The sequence below is a fragment of the Lepidochelys olivacea genome, assembly GCF_965140295.1.
Source record: "Lepidochelys olivacea isolate rLepOli2 genome assembly, chromosome: 13".
Taxonomy (NCBI): domain Eukaryota; kingdom Metazoa; phylum Chordata; order Testudines; family Cheloniidae; genus Lepidochelys; species Lepidochelys olivacea.
Window position 1 is genome coordinate 18,685,345 of NC_140423.1, and position 19,485 is coordinate 18,704,829.

The window sequence follows — 19,485 nt, forward strand, 5'->3', positions numbered from 1 at the left end:
GTATACATAAAGGGGCAGGGAGGAGGGCTGAGATGCTCCTGAGGGATAAGAGCCTCCCCAGATTGCAGCACATATGGGAGGAGAGCAGACATGACATGCAGGGAGAGCACGTGGGATCATGTGCCACCCCCCCCCAGTTGCTGATTGGCTTGTACTGACTATGCTCGCACAGACTGAGCATGCTCAGTAACATCTACTGAAGGCACTGCCCTCACTCTGCCTCCCATCCCCCACTATTGGCAGGTACAGGTAGTCTCTGGAGGGAGAATGTGGGGCTGACAGGTACCTCTGCCTCTAATCCCTTCCATTTAGCCTGCTATCCACCTCCTTGTCACCCCTCCCAGTGTCCCACTCTCATTCCTTGTCCTGACCAGAGCCCCCAACTACTTTGACTTCCCCACCATACATCTCCATTTCTCCCCCCTGCCCAGAATTTTCTCTTTCCTCCCAGCAAGCATTGGTATGTGTGGTTAATTTTCTTTTCAAAAATAGTTTGAGCGCCTTCTGGATTTTCTGCCTGACTAAGATTACATTTCTCCTAAATAGCCCCCACCCCAAAACAAAGACCTTTGGCAGAAGCAGGGTATAGCAACATGCCTATTTTTTCCCCCCTGATTTTTGCCAGTGTCCAATTTACAGCACCTGTATGTAGGGTTGCCAACTTTCTAATTTCTGAAAAACAGACACTACAATAGGAGCTCTGGAACTCCCCCCCAGCTCACTCGCTGCTCTCCCCCCTTCCCTTTCCTCATTGTCACTTGATCCTCCCCACCCAGGTTTCATGAATGCCAAAGAAGCCTATTTAACATACAGAATGCTATGGTATGGTGAGGTATGAACCACACAGTGTGCAAAACAATTAGAGAGTTTAAAAAAGTTTTTCTGGTATTACTTTAGTAAACTTCCACTTTTAAAAAAGCCTTATACCAGGGTGTACACTACAGACCTATACGTTGCTCAGGACTGTGAAAAATCCACACCCGAGTGACAGTTATACAGACCTAACCCCCTCAACCCCTCCCCAGGCAGACAGTGCTACGTTGATGGGAGAATTTCTCCATCGACTTACCTACCACCTGTCGGGAAGGTAAATTAACTGCACCAACAGGAGAAACTCTCCCATTGGCATAATAGTGTCTTCACTAGTGCAGCTACACCACTGTAACACTAAAAAGAACGAGGAGTACTTGTGGCACCTTAGAGACTAACAAATTTATTGTAACACTGTACACGAAGACAAGCTCTTAGTTAAAAGTCCAACTGCACAGACCTCAGAGAATTAACTAATATATTTGATTTCTGAACTCCTAATCACATGTTTTATTCCCCAGGAGCAATGTAATATTTGATGAGAGATTAAAGATCAATAAGTTATTTCAGCTAAATAAATCAATTCTATAGTTTCTGTATTAAATGCTAGTATTTATTCACAACAGGAACTTTAGCTAAACTATTCAGTTACCCAAAACTCTGACCAAGTATGTGAATAAAATTAATATTTTAGAATATAACACTCTTACTATATATGAAATCAACCATTTTTGTACTAAATATTTTAAGCATGCAAATAAAAAATCCCTGTTCACTAAGTAGCAATTGCTATCTAATTTGCAACTAAAGAGCATGAAACAACAAATAAAAAGTTACATGGTACTCATGCAGCCTCAAGGCCTGAGGATACAGGTCAAACCTCCCAAATAAAAGATTTAGACTCCCCCTTGGTTGAGATTACAAGAAAAGAGACCAAAGATGAAATTAAGATACTCTTGGAATTCAGAGTTTCCCCTGTACCACTGAACTAAGTGCATGACTCCACTAGCAATCCTGCTGTAAATTCTGAACACCTTCTGGGGACTTGAGAAAACTCCTGCACAGACATCTGTTCTGAGAAGTATTTGACTTGGATGAGCACTTCACTAGCCCACACCAGTCAAAGTGGTAAACGACAAACCTTCCAGACATCTTAATGCTCCAGATAAGCATAGAAAAAAATTAGGTCTTGAGAGAGTAGAGCAAACACTTAGTATAGAGGTGAGAAAGGTCATTTGTAGAACTTTACACACACACAAAATCAATCTCAGTACATAAACAGAACAAACCTAAAGATTCAGTGATCCAGCATTGACAGATGGTAGCGCAGCAGACGCCCAGAAACCTAGATGTCTTAAGACAATAGCAACCTTGGTATCTTCTAAGTCTTAGACATTTTCAGAGCCAACAAGTGGTACAGCAATGAATATAATTCAGTATGCACTCAGGGGTGACTGTTAATATAAGCCTCGGAATGCTCTTCCAAGGTCTCAGTGCTCAGGGTATCTCAGCAGCCAAGGGCATCTGTGTTAGGAATTCAGAGCCAAATGAGGTTGTTCTAGGTTCTATTGGGCCTAAATTAAATATCCACAAATTCTGGGCGTAAAACTATAGCTAGATATCACTTTTCAGTCATGTTATGAGATCAGGCTAAGAGGCACAGATCTAAGAGTATCAACTCGGGATATCCCAAAAGATCAGGACGCTATGGTGCCATTTATTTTTAAAAAAACACACCCACACAGAATGAATGACGCTTGGCTCCCAAAGAGATCCAGGGATCCCTCCATTGCTTCAATTGTGCTGGGACCTAAGCACCAAATCCAGATTGATCCAACAGTACCTAAGGACCTTGTGCCAGACTAGGACTGCAGCACAGCATCAGCAGTGCCAGAACTGCAGTGCCAAATGAGGCTGACCTGGAGGATCCAGAAACTTCAGTACTAAATAAGTCTACCCAGACCAATATAGGGACCTCAGCACTAAATTTGGTCAAGTTACTTCAACAGTGCCAAGATCTCCGTGCAGAATCAGGTCATTCTGGGGGCCTCTGACCTGAATCAGGTTGATACAATGACCTCAGTGTCACTCTATTGATGCCAGGACATTGACACCACATTGGGTTCCTTTGGTCTGCCTAAAGCCCTTGGCACTGGATTCACACAGAGAGAATGTGGCTTTCTCTGGGCAAAAAGCAACTTAGGCTAGTGGATATCAAAAGTTAATCCTGGACAATGAAACAGCCCAAGCCCTGCGAGCCTTAAGCCAGTTGGCACACGCCAGCTGTAGGTGTCTAGCTGCTGTGTAGACATACCCTCAAAGAACTTTAGCTGTCCAGAGTGATAACCAGGTGTGTTATTTCCTACCAAGAGAGAGAAGTCACCCCCTGTAGGACTGTTGCATGGTTGAAATGGCAGACACCTAGAATGGAGAACAGGCACCATTTTGTTTATAAATAAAATTAAAATAAACCAAGCACCACCCATGCCAAAATTCACGTATAACTCATAATCTCTCCATATCCAAAGCATTCTGGCTAAATAAGGCATTCAGTCTTCTTCCAGTGTTCAGCTTATGCCTTTAAACTAGTTTATAGCTTAATGTTAACTTAAACAGCACCATATAGCCAGTCCTCAAACCAGAAGAACAGCAGATGTCCAAACAATTTTGCCATTTCTCCCTCTCTCAATCCTGCAGGTGTTTTAGTCCTATTAAAAAACAAATTGAGTTTTGCCCAGCTGCTTGTATTGACTGGTAGAAAGGAGGCCATGCAAGCAGATATTAAGGGAAGAACTGCATAAATCTGTCTCTAATATTTTCTTTTGAAGTATGCTCTTTTAAATATCCTTGGTTTTACAAATGCAACACCACATATGCTTCACTTGCATAGTCACCTAGATATTGTACTTCAGCATTTGCTGGTATGTCTGTATTTTTATTATTTATAACCTGAAACATCAAGAAAGCCACCTAAAGCATGAGGGCAACTGCAGACCAAAAGTTTCTGCTATGTTATTAACTCTTTGTTACTGAAACACTAGAAGTTCACAATCAAGAGTGGAAATGAATGCTCTTTCTACTAATGGAGGTATTACATCTAAGAAATTCCAGTTCACAATCTTGTCTCTCTCTGGTTAGGGTTGTCAGGCATCCGGTTTTCAACTAGAATGTCCATTCAGAAAGGGAACCTGGCAGCTCCGGCCACTAGAAGTCCAGTTGACAGCACAGCGGGGCGAAGGCAGGCTCCCTGCCTGCCCTGGCTCTGCACAGGTCCCGGAAGCGGCTGGCATGCCCGGCTTCTAGGTGCATGGGCGGCCATAGGTGCTCCACACACTGCCCCCACCCGAGTGCCTGCTCCCAGCTCCCATTGGCCAGGAACCACAGCCAATGGGAGCTGCAGGAGCAACGCCTGTGCGCACAGGCAGCGTGCAGAGTCCCCTTGGCCCTCCACCTCGGAGCTGGACATGCCAGCCGCTTCTGGGAGCCGCCTGAGGGTGGGAGCCGCCTGACTGGAGCCTGCAGCCCAAACCCTCTCCCAAACCCCAACCCAACCCCTCCCAGAACCCACACGCCAACTTCCTGCCCCAGCCCTGAGCCCCCTCCCACACCTAAACTCCCTCCCAGAGCCTGCAACACATATCCCCTCCCACATCCCAAAACCCTGCCCAGCTTTGAGCTCCATCCCAAGCCCCTGCCCCAGCCCTGAGCCCACCCCCCTTTGTGGCCACACCCAGAGCCCTCACCCCCTCGCACACCCCAACCTCCTGTCCCATCCCAATGAAAGTGAGTGAGAACAAGTAACAGAGAAAGGGGGATGGAGTGAATGGGGGCAGGGCCTGTGAGAAGGGCAGTAGGACAAGGGTGTTCAGTTCTGTGCCATTAAAAAGTTGCCAACCTTATCTCTGGTAGCTATACTTCAAACTGAATAGGCACAGAGGTGTAAAATCAAAGGGAACTGAGAAGTATAGCGAGCAGGAGGGGACAATTATCTTCCTTCATCAAATACAAAATTTGTTCTAAGTCTTTCATAGACTAAAAGTTAAGTATTAGGAGAGATGGTTATATCTTGCCATTTAGTATTAAGTTGAATTGTTATAGTGAATTTAATAATCAGTGTTCATGAAGTTATATAGCTTGGTAAGGGACACGCTGAACAATTAGTCTGGAAAAGGGGAGCATTGTGCCAGTTTGTGTAAAGCAATATGCACTAGTAAACTTCTATACCAGCTCCCAATATTCACTTTAAGTGAGAAGGGGTAAGAAGAATATTTATTAAAAGCAAATTAGAATTCAGGTAAACACTGAAAAAGAAACACACCTAATATGAAGTCAGTCCACCTTCACTTAAAGATACCACACAACCTATTGTATCAAAAGAAAAACATGGCTCTGAAACTAACACTTTTATTACAGTACAGGAACCCCAAAGATAATAGGTCTCTTCCACAATGGAGTACTAAATTAGGTAAATGCTGTGCAATAGGATGCTTTAGGACCTTGCATGGAAGGCCAATCATTTCTTAACTCATGCTGATCAGTGGGAGCATATTCACTCCAATGTAGCAAGGTAGTAAGCTACGTAACAAATATGAGAACTAGACAGAAGGGAAAAAAGGTTTTGTTTTTAAAGAGAATAGGCCCTAAAAGTGACTACTTGGTATGAAAGTTGAAACATACAACTACTCCGGTCTCAGCTGTGTTTGTTTTTAAATCAGAGCTGTCTGAGAGGAATGTGTTAAAGAAATTGCAACAGCCAAAATTTTTAAACTCAAGTCTTTATATAGGCACCTGCCGATTTTCCACAGTCTTCAACAAAGTCTTCACCCGCCCCCTCCCACTTTTGAATGTTAGCTAAATTAAGGCTCTTATTGAACAACTTTATTTTAGGCACAATATAGAAGCAAAGTCGATCAAAAGTGCTTCCTGGGAGTTGAGAGTGCTCACCACTTTGCAAAGAAAGTCAGGGCCTAAACTTATGTGTAAAAATATAAATATATTATATATCAGTACAGGTAGAAGAATGGGGGCCCAAGCCTATCAGGTTTAAGGCCTATAGCTATACATGCCAAATTTAGTTTATAACCGTTACATCAAGAATCTAGCAATGCAATCCAGCCTCAATACATTTCTTTTCACTGAGGGGTTTTCCTTCCTTGGAGACAGCATATACCCAATATGAACACTTAACTGGCACTTCATGCAGTGTAGTAGTATTTTGGCTGTTTTAACATCTGATCTTGACAGCATGTTAGAGTGAACAACATGAGAGAGGAAGAATTCCTAGAAATAGTCCAGAGATCCAAAGCATCTTTTTTTTTTTGGGGGGGGGGGGGGGGAGAGGAAGGACAGGGCACGCCACAAATGTTACATGATGAACCATGAACTGATGTGGGTTAGGAAGAAGTCTCAGAAGTTATTTCATTCCAGGGTTCTGTCACCTCCCTCTAAAACATGTGGAACTAAGATACAGACTATTTCCCCACCCCCCACTATGGCAACTTTAGTTAAATGAATTTTTCAGTGTAGAGAGCATGCTAAATATATAAAAAAGGGTACTTTAACTTTGTATGGAGTAACCTGGTCTGCACTAAGTAGATGTTAATTATACTCCAATATAGATAACAGCTGTCAAAGAAATTTCCCACATAGAAGCAGGAAGTTCCCAGAACTATAGTCCATGGAACACTGGTTGGCAGTCAGCTGAGAAAGTGTAGGTGCCGTAGTACTAGCTGCTCTCCATTTCCAGATTAACCAGGATAGGGTTGAGCTTTTCCTTCCCTGTGCGCTCTGTGTGTGAGAGAAATTAAGAGCAAGAGGAAGTAGTCTAAACTGTTTCCATAAACAACATTTATTGCATTACAACCAGCTAAAGAAATACTACTTTCCTGTGTAAGCAATTGCTAGAGCAGACAGATAGTTGTCATAAGTCTCACAGCAGGAGGAAAGGTAGCCCAAAGTCTTTATATTAAGACCTGACCGACAGAGAAGAGTGAGAATGCCCACTGCTGATCTCATGTTCTGCTTAAAGTATTTTTTTCTAATGGATCTGTCAGCCAGTCAGTAAAAGAGGGCAGATTAGATAATAGCCAAATGGTAATATTGCAACAATTCAGGTTTCAAAGTTTAGTTTTAACAAATGGCCCCTATTCTAGGCATACAGCCAGGCTTAACCCACAATATAGGGGTGTAAAAAGCAGAGAAAAAATGGCACATAGCTACAAATAGTAATGACATGAGAATTCCTAGAAATCTGAAAGAAAAATGTGTTCAGATAATAGTGTGACTGTTTCAATACCCATAGCACAGGATCAGCTTAACGGAACAGTAGGAAAACCTTTATTCACAGATATCTTGTGTTTTGTGCATGTGACTTAAGAGCCAGTTCTATATAGTCAGGTTAACCAAATGTTAAACAGGGAAACAGAAATAAGTTGTCTTTTTTTTTTGCAATTAAATATCTATTGTATTGCTCTAGTTTAGTAAAATCTGCAGCTGTTGAACATTTAAAAAAGACTCCCCATTAAAAATGTTAACTACCTGTACAACAGAGAAGCAAATACAGCTTCTGTCTGGTTTGTCAAGCCTACCATGAGAGGCCAGCATTCCCTTTAGAAGAGTTCTGGGTTTGCCAAGTGATTTTAGCTTAGTCTTTCTCCAGGAATGTTTTGTTAAGCCAGGTTAAAAAGATGTTATGCCTTTGTATAAGCAGTCAAAGTAGTTTAAATTGTGACACACCAACCTTTCCTAGTCTAGATCTCTCAGAAGTGTTCCAGCTCACTGTATTATTTTCAAATTATTTAGACTACAGGATAGATTAATTATCACTTACCCCTAAATAAGGACATGCTTCCCTCTGAAAGTATCAGAAGTTGGTGGATAGTTGCTTCTACAGAAGTAGGTGATTTTGTTTTTAAAGAGCAGCATAATTGCTTGTTAAACTACACTGGTAGGAAAACCAATGTTATTCTAGCAAGTTAAGTGTGTATTTTTAATCCTTTAAACATCTATACCAAGTAATTTACCATAAACTTAGTGTTGTTGCTTCCTTGTGTTAGCAGAGAATCAGGTACACAGCCAAGATAACCAGCAGAATTTAGAAGAGACTATATTTCTGCTATTTAAGGCAGACCAAAATTGTCATTATATCCTGTTTCTTTCAAAAACTTCTAAACACCTTTTCAAAAGATCTTGCCAGCTAACAGGCCAGACATTTGTAGTAGAACAAGTCTCATCTTCCAGGGTTTGTTGGGAGGACTTCTTGGGGCTGACATACTCTGTAGCTTTACTGAAGTTGTGGTTGTGCGGTCTCTAACAGAGGCCTTTTCTTTTTTCAAAAATTTGTTCAAGTATTAGAATTAGACCCAGAAGTTTGGACTAAAATCTGAATAAAAATTCCCTCCTCCCAACAATGCATTTTCACTAATAAGGTTGTTCAGGCCTTGTTATTTCTGAAAATTTTGCATGGTTTTTGTATAGAAACTAGGGCTGTTCAATCAGAGTTAACTCACATGTTTAACTCAAAACTAACTGCAATTAAATTTAATCACGATTAATTGCACTGTTAAACAATACCAATTGACTTAAATTTTTGGATTTTTTTCTACATTTTCAAATATATTGATTTCAATTACAACAGTATTTTTGATTACAAATATTTGCACTGTAAAAAAAATTGTATTATTCTATTCACCTCATACAAGTACACTATCATGAAAGTTGAACTTACAAATGTAGATTGTGTGTGTTTGTTACATAACTGCACTCAAAAACAAAAAAGTCCACTCAGTTCTACTTCAGCCAATTGCTCAGACAAGCAAGTTTGGTTACAATTTGCATGAGATAATGCTGCCTGCTTCTTGTTTACAATGTCACCTGAAAGCGAGAACAGGCATTTGCATGGCACTGTTGTAGTGGGTGACACAAGATGTTTACACGCCAGATGCATGAAAGATTATGTCCCTTTGTGCTTCAAGCACTATTCCAGAGAACATGGGTCCATGCTGATGACTTGTTCTGTTAGAGAACGATCCAAAACAGTGCGGATCCGACGCATATTCATTTTCATCATATGAGTCAGATGCAGCCAGCAGAAGGTTGATTTTCTGTTTTTGGTGGTTTGGGTTTTGTAGTTTCCACATCCGAATGTTCCTCTTAAGATTTCTGAAAGCATGCTCCACGTCTTGTCCCTCTCAGATTTTGGATGGCACTTCAGACTCTTAAACCTTGGGTCGAGTGCTGTGGCTATTTTAGAAATCTCACATTGGTACTTTCTTTGCGTTTTGTCAAATCTGCTGTGACAGCACTCTTAAAGCTAACACATGCTGGGTCATCTGAGACTGCTATAACGTGAAATATATCTGGCAGAAAGTGGGTAAAACAGAACAGAAAACATACAGTTCTCCCCCAAGGAGTTCAGTCACAAATTTAATTAACGTGCATCAACAGCGTGGAAGCATGTCCTGTGGAATGGTGGCTGAAGCATGAAGGAGTATATGAATGTTTAGCGTATCTGGCACAAATACCTTGCATCACTGGCTACAAGAGTGCCACACAAACACCTGTTCTCACTTTCAAGCGACATTGTAAATAAGCAGACAACAGTATCTCCTGTAAATGTAAACAAACTTGTCTGAGCAATTGGCTGAAATAGGACTGAGTGGACACGTAGGCTCTAAAGTTTTACATTGTTTTGTTTGAGTGCAGTTACGTAACAAAAAAAGGTACATTTTTAAGTTCAACTTTCATGATAAAGTGATTGCACTACAGTACTTGTACGAGGTGAACTGAGTACTATTTATCATTTTTACTGTACAAATATTTGTAATACAAACAGTGAGCACTGTACACTGTTGTAATTGAAATCAATATATTTGAAAAGTAGAAAAACATCCATAATACTAATAGTATTCTATTATTAACAGTGTGATTAAGTGCCCAATTAATTTTTTAATTGTTTGATAGCCCTAATAGAAACAATTTTGCAAAAGAGACTTATTTGAATAGTTCTAGTCAATCATTCCCAGTCACCAATGTCTAAACATGTATTTCTAGAACAGGAAAAACTGCCAACCATTTCAGGTCTTTATACACCAGAAAATTTATGTCACTGATTCTGCTTTAACATAGCTCTACAGCAAGTTTGATTGGTTAGAGGGAAAAAAGCCATCTTTAACAAACTTCTTACTAACTTCTGCTTTGTACCTCCCACCCGCAGAAAGATATTCTGAAATGAGGAACTGCAGCAATAAAACTGTCAGTTACCAGTGTATGAATTGGAATATAGCTCTCTGCTGATATTAGCATAGAATAAGTAAGCAAACACTATAGGGAATATGCCACAATGACCATGTTAACAAGGTGCAATTTTTATCCAAGTCAATATTTTTTTTTAAATAGCCTTACTTTTTACTAAATGTTTAACTAGATTTTTGCAACGCTAATGTTTGCAGGTTAGGGTTGTTTTTGTTGGGTTTTTTTCTTTAAGAGTCTCCTAGCCATTTCATTCTCAATTAAGAAACTTCCAGAATAATAAATCTCAACCCTTCACAAAACTCTTCATTCAGTTGGCCATTCTGAGAATTCTCCTCCTTTAGTTGCCTCTGAATCTCTTGTGCACTGTTCAAGTTTTACAGGTCTTCCTCTGACTAGTAAATTTCAAGATTTAATCCTCTGAACTAGAATATAAGAGCAGCAGTGTCTGTTAACAATACAGTTGTATATGTGAAACTTGTGTAGATATTCTGTAGCTAGAGAAACTATTGTGTATATTGAAATTTCACACAAAACATCTTGCTCATATACTGCAGTGGTGTTCAGAAGAAAGATACAAAGCTGCTTTAAACCATCAGTTTCCTTCCCATTTCTCATATGGAATCACTTTGACAAGAGACACTTATTAGCTGATATAGTAGGTTTTCTGGAAAAAATATCAACTTGGGTTCTTGATGCAACACTGTGGAAAGAATGAATTATACTATTTGACATTTCTCCTCTATTACTTTTCCTTGGCTGTTCTCCTGGCACAGTCTCCACAGACAATAAGAACTGCTAGAACATCTGCTCCCTCTCTCTGCCTGGTTTACCCAGCATACGAAATATACACACTTGAAACACCTAAATTTGACAAAACTAGAGAGACAGCAGCAGAAAGGCTAGAAAGAATTCAGGAACAGAACAAGAATCAGATAAATCAATAAAGAATACTCAAGAATAGGTGGAGAATGAAGTAAATTTGGGTAAGCAAGAGATAGTGATGCTTAAGAATTAGGATCTACTGTTCAGCAACTAGTTTAGAATAATTTAAGTATTTAGATATGCTATTATCCACACAGATTTGACTGATCAGAAGAATTGTAAACCCTTTCTGGGGAAAAAGGTTAGTTTCTGACAGTGTCTCAGCCATTTTTATTGTTTTGTCTAAAGGGGGATATGATAGCTATCAGAAAATAGTTAATTTTATTACTTGCAACATAACATAATGCTGATGTGAATATTTACTAAAGGAGCAGGAGAATGGTGGAAGTGAGTTTGTTCTCAGACAGACCAGCATACATTTTATATATTCCATGCAGTCAATGACATGGAAATCCACCACCATAATAAATGGGCTAAATTATGGAATTCAGGTAAAATATTCCATATTTGTGCCATTTTTTTTTAAATTTCACGGAATCAGGATGTGTATAAAGCTGGTGATCTTCAAGAATTATAATACAAAACTGCCCCTTGTAGTCAAAGGGGGATGTAATAGAGTTTAAGTAAGTGAAGAGTCTTAGAAATATGGCATAATAAGTATAATACCAAGTGACTAGACAGTCTACAGACTTGCAAAATTTTATCTGCCTAGCAACAGTGATTTCTGATGAAAAAGTACACAAGTTTTTCATTCAGTAGTCCTCGCCAACCCTGTACTAGTACATTTTGTAAATGTTCAGCTATATATACTTATCACTTACTGCTTGTGCAGACTACCACTTATGTCAGTATAACTTATGTCCCTCAGGAGTGTGAATAATTGCCCCTCCCCCACAAACGATGTAAGTTACACCAACCTAAGCATCAGTGTGGACTGTGCTATACTGGCAGAAGAGCTTCTCCCACCGACATAGCTGCTGCCTCTTGCAGAGGTGGTTTTATTATGTGGATGAGAAAGCTCCCTCCATCAGCATAAAGTGCTTTCACCAGCTGTGGCACTTCTAGTGTAAACTAGCCCTTAGTCTTCTATGCTGTAAGGACAGGTATAGAAGTGTTTGTTATTCAAAGTAGTCACATTGGTTACCTGCCACAATTACTAGCTCTAAAAATAGAATAAATGGCTGTTACTGAGAACATGCTGCTGCCTCACTTCCCTCCATCATCCCAGAAATGAGAAATGTGCTGTCAAGTCTGAAAGCAAATTTTGAGAGCTGCTAATTACAGAAGTTTAATGGTTTACAAGCAGCTCGAGATGTAGTCTTCTTCTGCTGCTGCTGCTTCTTTTATCACTGTCCTCACTGCCTCAGGAATGTGGGCAGTGGGGCATTTATAGGGGAAGTTTTGTAAGGTGAAGCCATTACCTATTGTTAATGCCAAAGCATTCAGAGGCTCCAAGCAAGATGAGGGCCCCACTGCACTAGACAATGTACACACACTGCCTACCTGGAAGGCCTTACAATCACTGAGCACACCTAAACAAAAAACCAGCAAGACTCCAACCCAAGTGGGAACATCTACATTGCTATATTGAATCAGTTGACTCAGGCTGAGACTTGCTGCTGTGGCCTTCTCCCCCCCCAAAGAGCAGATGAACCCTAAAACAATAACAGATGGATTTAACTATTCCTCTCTGCCTGCTCCTGCTATGTGTTTACCTACATTTGCAATTTTTAGAAATTATCTAGACCAAGTGTCAAATTCCATCTCCCATTCAAGCCATTGCTAACTGGCTGATTTCTTACAAAATTGACAGACATGGTCTTGTGATGAGGTATGAAGCAGAGAATAGCAGTTATTCAGATTAACTAGGGCAGGCAGTTAGTTCTAGGAGTAGGAGCAACATAGAAAATGGCACAGAAGTATGACCATGACAGATATGGTAGTACTGGAGAAATGGTGGAGGTTGGAATGACAATAAGAGCAGACACCTAGCGATGGACAATCATGAAAGGGTTTGCTGCTGAAGACAAAAGGCTTCAATATAGTAAGAGGAAGGAGTTAAATGGGGTTTATATGATCAGAAAAATGGGCAAGGCAGATTTTAGCAGCTGTGCTTAGTATGGAATTGTTGGGGGCAATTAAGCAATCTAGACAGAAGATGAGGGCCAGGGTGAAAGTTTGGATGCCTGGACAGAAAAGAGATCTTACAAGCTGGGGGAGGGAGGGAAGTAAAGGAAGAGTTCTAGGATATGGCTACTGCTTGAGCATGTGAGGCTAGACACACATCCCTCCCCCCCCCCCCCCCACACACTTATTTTCAACACCTATCCAGAGTACTCAATATGCATCTGGGGAACAAATGAGACAGATGAACAATTATAGTAGGTCAGATGTTACAGGATATCACTATTTAACTTATTTCTAAGGGAAAAAAGTCTCCATGGAATTCCCATCAGGATTCATGAGGGAGACAGAAACAAAAAGGGCATGTATCAAAGTCCACTGAATGCATCCAATGAAGTGAGCTGTAGCTCCCAAAAGCTTATGCTCAAATAAATGTGTTAGTCTCTAAGGTGCCACAAGGACTCCTTTTCTTTTTGTGAGTACTTAAATCTTTACAGTCTTGTCTTTTTCTGAGATTTGAACTGTATAACGTGGCTTACTAGGTCATATGTATGACACAAACTTTAGGTGACCAGTTTACTCCTACCTGTAGAATAGACATTAAATTGTGACAGTTATTTTAAGATGAATAGTCAATCTCTTCCACTGAAAAAATTCCAAAGTCTGATATTCCTTTTTAAAAGTATATTCTGAGTAAGTTTGGCAGAGAGTCTGATTAAATACTCAAGCCCTCAATATTTGGATATTTAAGGAACACTAAATGCCTTTCTCCACATATTACACTATATGTATCGGTTGCTGTTCTCCTTTCTAGAATACAGACTACTCACAGCTATTTACAAGTTAGCCCATGCTTCTATGTACTTTATTCATATTTTTATCACTATTTTATTGGTCAAAGAAGTTTACTAAAATTAGTGACTCGGTGACTTGGAAACTATTTGAAAGTATTAGAAGGAAAACATTTAGTTTATGTTGAGTAAAGGAATCTGTTTGCTTATGCCTGATAGTGGTTACCTCCGATTTAATTATAAAAAAAGACTATTTTTCCTATAGTTCTCTAAATTTGAGAACTTTGTATTAATGTGTTCACATCTGGCATGATTAGTGAGATTAGCCTTCTAAGAAAATTATGCATCATTTCAAGTTGCACTGTTGCTAAATTAAGTGATATCTAAATATAATTACTTTTAATCCATAGTTTTCTTCATGTATCTAGTCTAACAAATAAAGTTTGTATAAAGCAGCAAAATGATCATTAACTGTATTATCTGTTGGGCACTGATCTTTTGTTTAACAAAATCCACACTAAGCTATGACTGATGAGTGACCTTGAAGCAGCTGCAGAAGGCAGTTGCCATAGCAACACACCACAAAAGTGGTTCATCCTCAGGGAAAGCACCAAGTTGGTGCATAGTGTTACTGATACAACAAACAGGTATACAGTAGCTCTACTGATGCATTAATACACAGTAGGTAATATTTTAAGATAGCCATTACTTATGTTTTAATCACTTTGTTCCACCCACGGAGAATGGAAATGAATGCTATTGGAAGTAACTACTTCCATCAAGATAGTGGGAAGTGGGTGGCCAAATGACTAAAGTCAGGTTATTCTGGGGTGCAACACAAGGAACGGAATCTGTCCCAAGCAGATGCCTTACTTCCCAGGGTCATCAGGTGCCAAAAACATTCCAGAGGTAGCATATCACCACTTCTGAATGAATTGCTTTAGCCAATGAACCTGGAGTATCCTTAGACAGAAGCTGAACTAATGAAAGGCCTTTGAAAAGGGAAACCATCTCCCCACCTATTCCTCAGCCCCTTAAATAAAGCCAGCATGACCAACTTGTTTTGAATATTAGAGTCATAAAACCACTTTTCCTCTTCTGCCATATAGTGAAGTTACCACCTTTTCCCCTGTATACGGTTTAGTCCTGAGACCTTTCTAGAAGAAATCTCAACCACTAGAGCAGAGGTGGATAAACTATGGCCCGTGGGACCATCCTGCCTGGCCCGAGCTCCTGGCCAGGAAGGCTAGCCCCTAGTCCCTCCCCCAGTCTCAGTGCACCATGTTGCCGGTGTAGTGTATTAAACTGCTCCGCATAGGAATGTGCTACTGGTAGCAGTTACAGAGAGAAATTTATTACACTACACCGGTGCAACACTCTGGGCGGCATGGCTGTAGTGGTGCCACCAATGGTGCTCTGTGCTGTGTGGTGGTAAGGAGGCAGAGGGGTTGGATAGAGGGCAGGGCAGTTTGTGGTGGTGGTGTGGTTGTGGATGAGAAGCAAGGGGGAGGTGGATAGGGGGCAGGGGCACAGCCTCCCCTAACTGGCCCTCCATATAATTTCTGAAACCCGATGTGGTCCTCAGACCAAAAAGTTTGCCTGCCCCTGCACTAGAGGATCACAAGTTAATGTTTCATAGAAGATATAGAATCTTCTATTGTGGTATGCAAACCAGTGCATTTTTGTGAAATAGTAAAAAACCTATTTACATTGTGTTAGGGTAATATGATTTAACACAACATGAGACTGAGTATAAGTATTTCAGTTTAGAAAAAAACACTGAAGGATCTACTCTGAAGAATGAGTCTGCTGAAGTGGCATTCTGAGGTTCCATGTTTGTCTGATTCCAGATCAATTCTGCTCATTTTAACGGTTTTTCTAACCATCAACCCTACAAACTCCCTGTGGGACTTGGGCATCAATTTGTGCTACGTCACTTCTTAGTAAGAAATTCTGCAGGTCAGAAGATCGTGTTATACCTGTGCAATCCTATTGTCCTGAGTGGAGTTTCACAAGCGTAACTGTCAAAATTCTACTTGGAACTGAACAAGTCTGTTGAGGCACAAACACAGAAGAAACTCCTCCTAGCTTTTGTGAGCCCTGCAAGAGGATAAAAATAGTAAGACTGTTACCAACATCCTCAGATACAGGATACTCCCGTTTATCCAAATCCCATTATCTGAATCCCTTCCTTGTCTCCCACCATGTGACATAGCACATTATGTTCCAATTAGCACATTAGCGGCATTTTTTAAAAAAATGCCTACTCCGTAATTGCTGATTAGCAGCTACTTAGGAACAGCATAAAAATCAAGCAGTTAAATTCATGGATTCAGAAATGTGCCTTAAAGTTGACAAAACACAAACACCCCATGCTCAATAATGAGCAGAAGCCAAGAATATTAATGTGCCTTGACAACAGGGAGTGGATTGTAGATATGGCCCATCAGTTCTGCATCAGCAATGCCACAGTGCACAAGAAGTTGAGAGTATGCCCTCTACTATGGATTGCCCGGATGGTTCTGGTCACTGCAAGAACATGAGGGGCAAAGACGAGGCACTTAGTTTATTCAAAATAGGTCCACAAACAGGTGTTCCGTTAGATACTATATTAAAGCAAAAAGCTATTTCCATCAAAATATTAATGTGGATGCTACTTTTGGTGGTAGTGAGGAATGGCTAAGTCATTTCAAGAAGCAGCATGATACAAGTCTGTTGCTGATTAACTGTTGTCTTCCTGCACAGCAAACATTGCCCCATTTAGAAAAAGGTAAGTCTATGAATGCAGTTAAAGAGGGTCTGAAGCTGACTAGACCTATAATGAGGTCAAAGCAGACATTCTGGAAAATGCTTCCAGAATGCACTTGCATGTTCGTCTGAGAAGTTCATCCCTGGTTTGAAAAAAGAACAGACTTAATGTGTTGTTGTACAAATGACACAGCAATACATGGTCTAAAGTGGTTTGTGATCAGCAAGTCCAGGTGTCCCCAATGCTTCAGATGCAGATATTTCCTGTGTCCCACACTGCACAAAGTGAATGCCACCATTTCTAAAATATTGGTTCCACTCCAACTTTATGCTAGCTGTCCAAATGGGTTTGTGGTCTTTAGACCTCCCACAGCATAATATTATTTTTATAGACAATGATTCTGATCAGCTCACTGAAGCTGATTGTGTCTAGTGTTTATTTTTGCCTACTTACACATCAAAACTCCAAACTATGGATCAAGGAACATTTGCAATCCTTAAATATTTGTACAGGGCTAATCTGTTGGCTAATGTCCTCACTGCACACATGCTACTGACCCTCACAGATTAAATTAAGATGTTAACAATAAAAGGTGACTGCTATCTATTAGGTGGATTGTGATCCAGGCTTCAGCAGGAAAAAACTGCCAGTGTTGGGGGAGAAGAAAAGGTCTTACATGAACCCAAAGTGGAGCTGGTTAGAGTATCCCAGGAAATTGAGGATACAAGATGCCCTTCATGCAATTGCTGAGCAGACAAGTTGGGAAACAGAGGATGTCCAGGAATAGGAGGGCTGTGATACTTAAGATGTGAATATTCCTAAGATCAACAGAATTCATGACACAGCTGAAGAGGATAAGGAGGAGTTGACAAAGGTAGCAGCACCTTCGGATCAGGTACTGACAGCCTCTGAACCAGTTGCTGCGTTTAACAGGTTTTTACTTGGGATGGAGAGAGAGTCAGGAGAACACTGACTACATGCACACCTTGCTTCTCCGAAAGTTATGCATGCAGGCAGCAGAAAATTAAATAGCACAAAAAAAGAAAGCTGCTATAACCAACTTCTTTGCCATATTATAGCCGATTACTGTGACTGCTTTGTGCAAGCTAGCATTCTCTAGTAAAGTTCATGTTTGTCTACTTTTCAATAAATGTAGATTTTACAATAAAATACTGGGATAGTCTGACATCTTACTTTTGTTTCCCATGCTCCTTATTCAATTCCCTTTTCATTATCCAACTAAAATCCATGCCTTGCCATGCTATTTGGATAAATGGGAGTATACTGGATATCTGTTGAGTTATGTTGTACCCTGGTTACCTAGTCTCTTTCTAGAGCAGAACTGAATTCTTAAGCAAGACTAATGGAAAGAATCAGGTTTCATTTTGTCTGTTTAAAAATCATATGCTCATTTAATAAGTTTTGTAAAGTGTTTTGGTTTTTTCTTTGTTTTAAAACAGCACTTGCAGAAAGACCTCCCTATCTTTCTCCAATCTGAAACAAGGAAGACTATTACATTCATCAGCTGTCAGTTTTATCTAAACAGCATGAAAATAGTGATAAAAACCCTAATTTTAGCAGCAGCATTAACGTAGTGTTTCTGGAATCAATTCAATTTCAGTAATTCTCATTTATATGAATTAACAGAATTACCCACCTGTTTTCATCCTACAGTAATCTCATGCACAGACAGGTTTAATTGTGTTAGTGCCAAAAATATATTTACTGTCACAGCCAAACTTGGTTACTAAGAAAAGTAAGGTTTGCTAGTCCATCCACTGAGAGATTTTTAAATGCTAATATTTTAGTGAAGCCATAAGGTGTCTCATTCTTACAATTTCTAAAGCATGCTGTAGAAGTTGAGAAATTTCAAGGCCATTATAGGCATTAGTAATTCACATTGCCATGTTGTAATCCCAGTGATTCTCAGTCCCAGCCTCTTGGGGGGGGAGGGATAGCTCAGTGGTTTGAGCATTGGCCTGCTAAACCCAGGGTTGTGAGTTCAATCCTTAAGGGGCCATTTAGGGATCTGGGCCAAAAATTGGGGATTGGTCCTGCTTTGAGCAGGGGGTTGGACTAGATGACCTCCTGAGGTCCCTTCCAACCCTGATATTCTATGATTCTATGAACCAGAGACTGGTGGGCCTGGGTGTGTTGGAAGTAACTCCATCTCTTTCCCTCTACCTAAGAGGGTAAAGTATGTATCCTCATGTTGCTCCAGAGCAAGCTCAGCTGATTAACTTGCATTGACATGATTTAACATGAGTCCTATCCATTCTGTAGCTAGGACAGTAGCTGAAACCTGGGATTTAAAACTGATGATTGTGTAAGCAAGAGAACACTAGGGGGTTGAAGGAGGTCGAATACAATGTAGAACTCCAAAATTCCTTCCAGGGTAAGAAAAGCCTCAATACGATTTGACAGTAGAGTTGCAACCTATTCTTTAAAGTTAGATTGAAGCATATACCTCAAATATGAACCACCACTACTGTCAGGATTCCTTTCAAACATGGGACTCTTCAGATACCCAATGTAGTTAGTGGTTTTTGCATCTTAATTCTACCCATTTTATTCCCTAATCTTATAAAATAGGTCTTGAAAAAGAGTTACCTGAGCGATACAAGCAAGAGGACTTCAACAGAAAGCTGTAGTGCCTGCATTGTTGTTCATAGCTCTGTTGGACTCAAAATGACACCTGCTTTCTCCAGGCAACCTTAATTCTGGTATTTACTAACTCGAGTGCTGACTTGGCAAACAACCTTCTTTTAATGTTGGAATTTGTGTAATACATGTCAGCTCAGCTGCACTTAACATTCAGGTGATTGCCTTTGACTGAAGATATCTGCATGAAGGCTGGAGTGACTATTCCTTGCAACT

General features: G+C 40.3%; 1 protein-coding gene across 9 annotated transcripts in view; it reads right to left on the bottom strand.

Moving 5' to 3' along the window:
* Positions 1 to 19,485, bottom strand: part of NCOA3 (nuclear receptor coactivator 3) — a 168,459-nt gene that overhangs the window by 130,884 nt on the left and 18,090 nt on the right. For 2 of the 9 annotated variants that reach the window (XM_084645750.1, XM_084645748.1), the window contains exon 3: positions 15,839 to 15,959. The exons of the other annotated variants lie outside the window; for them this stretch is intronic. The gene's annotated coding sequence lies outside the window, so the exon portion shown is untranslated. The remainder of the gene's footprint in view (positions 1 to 15,838; positions 15,960 to 19,485) is intronic. 9 annotated transcript variants of the gene reach the window in all.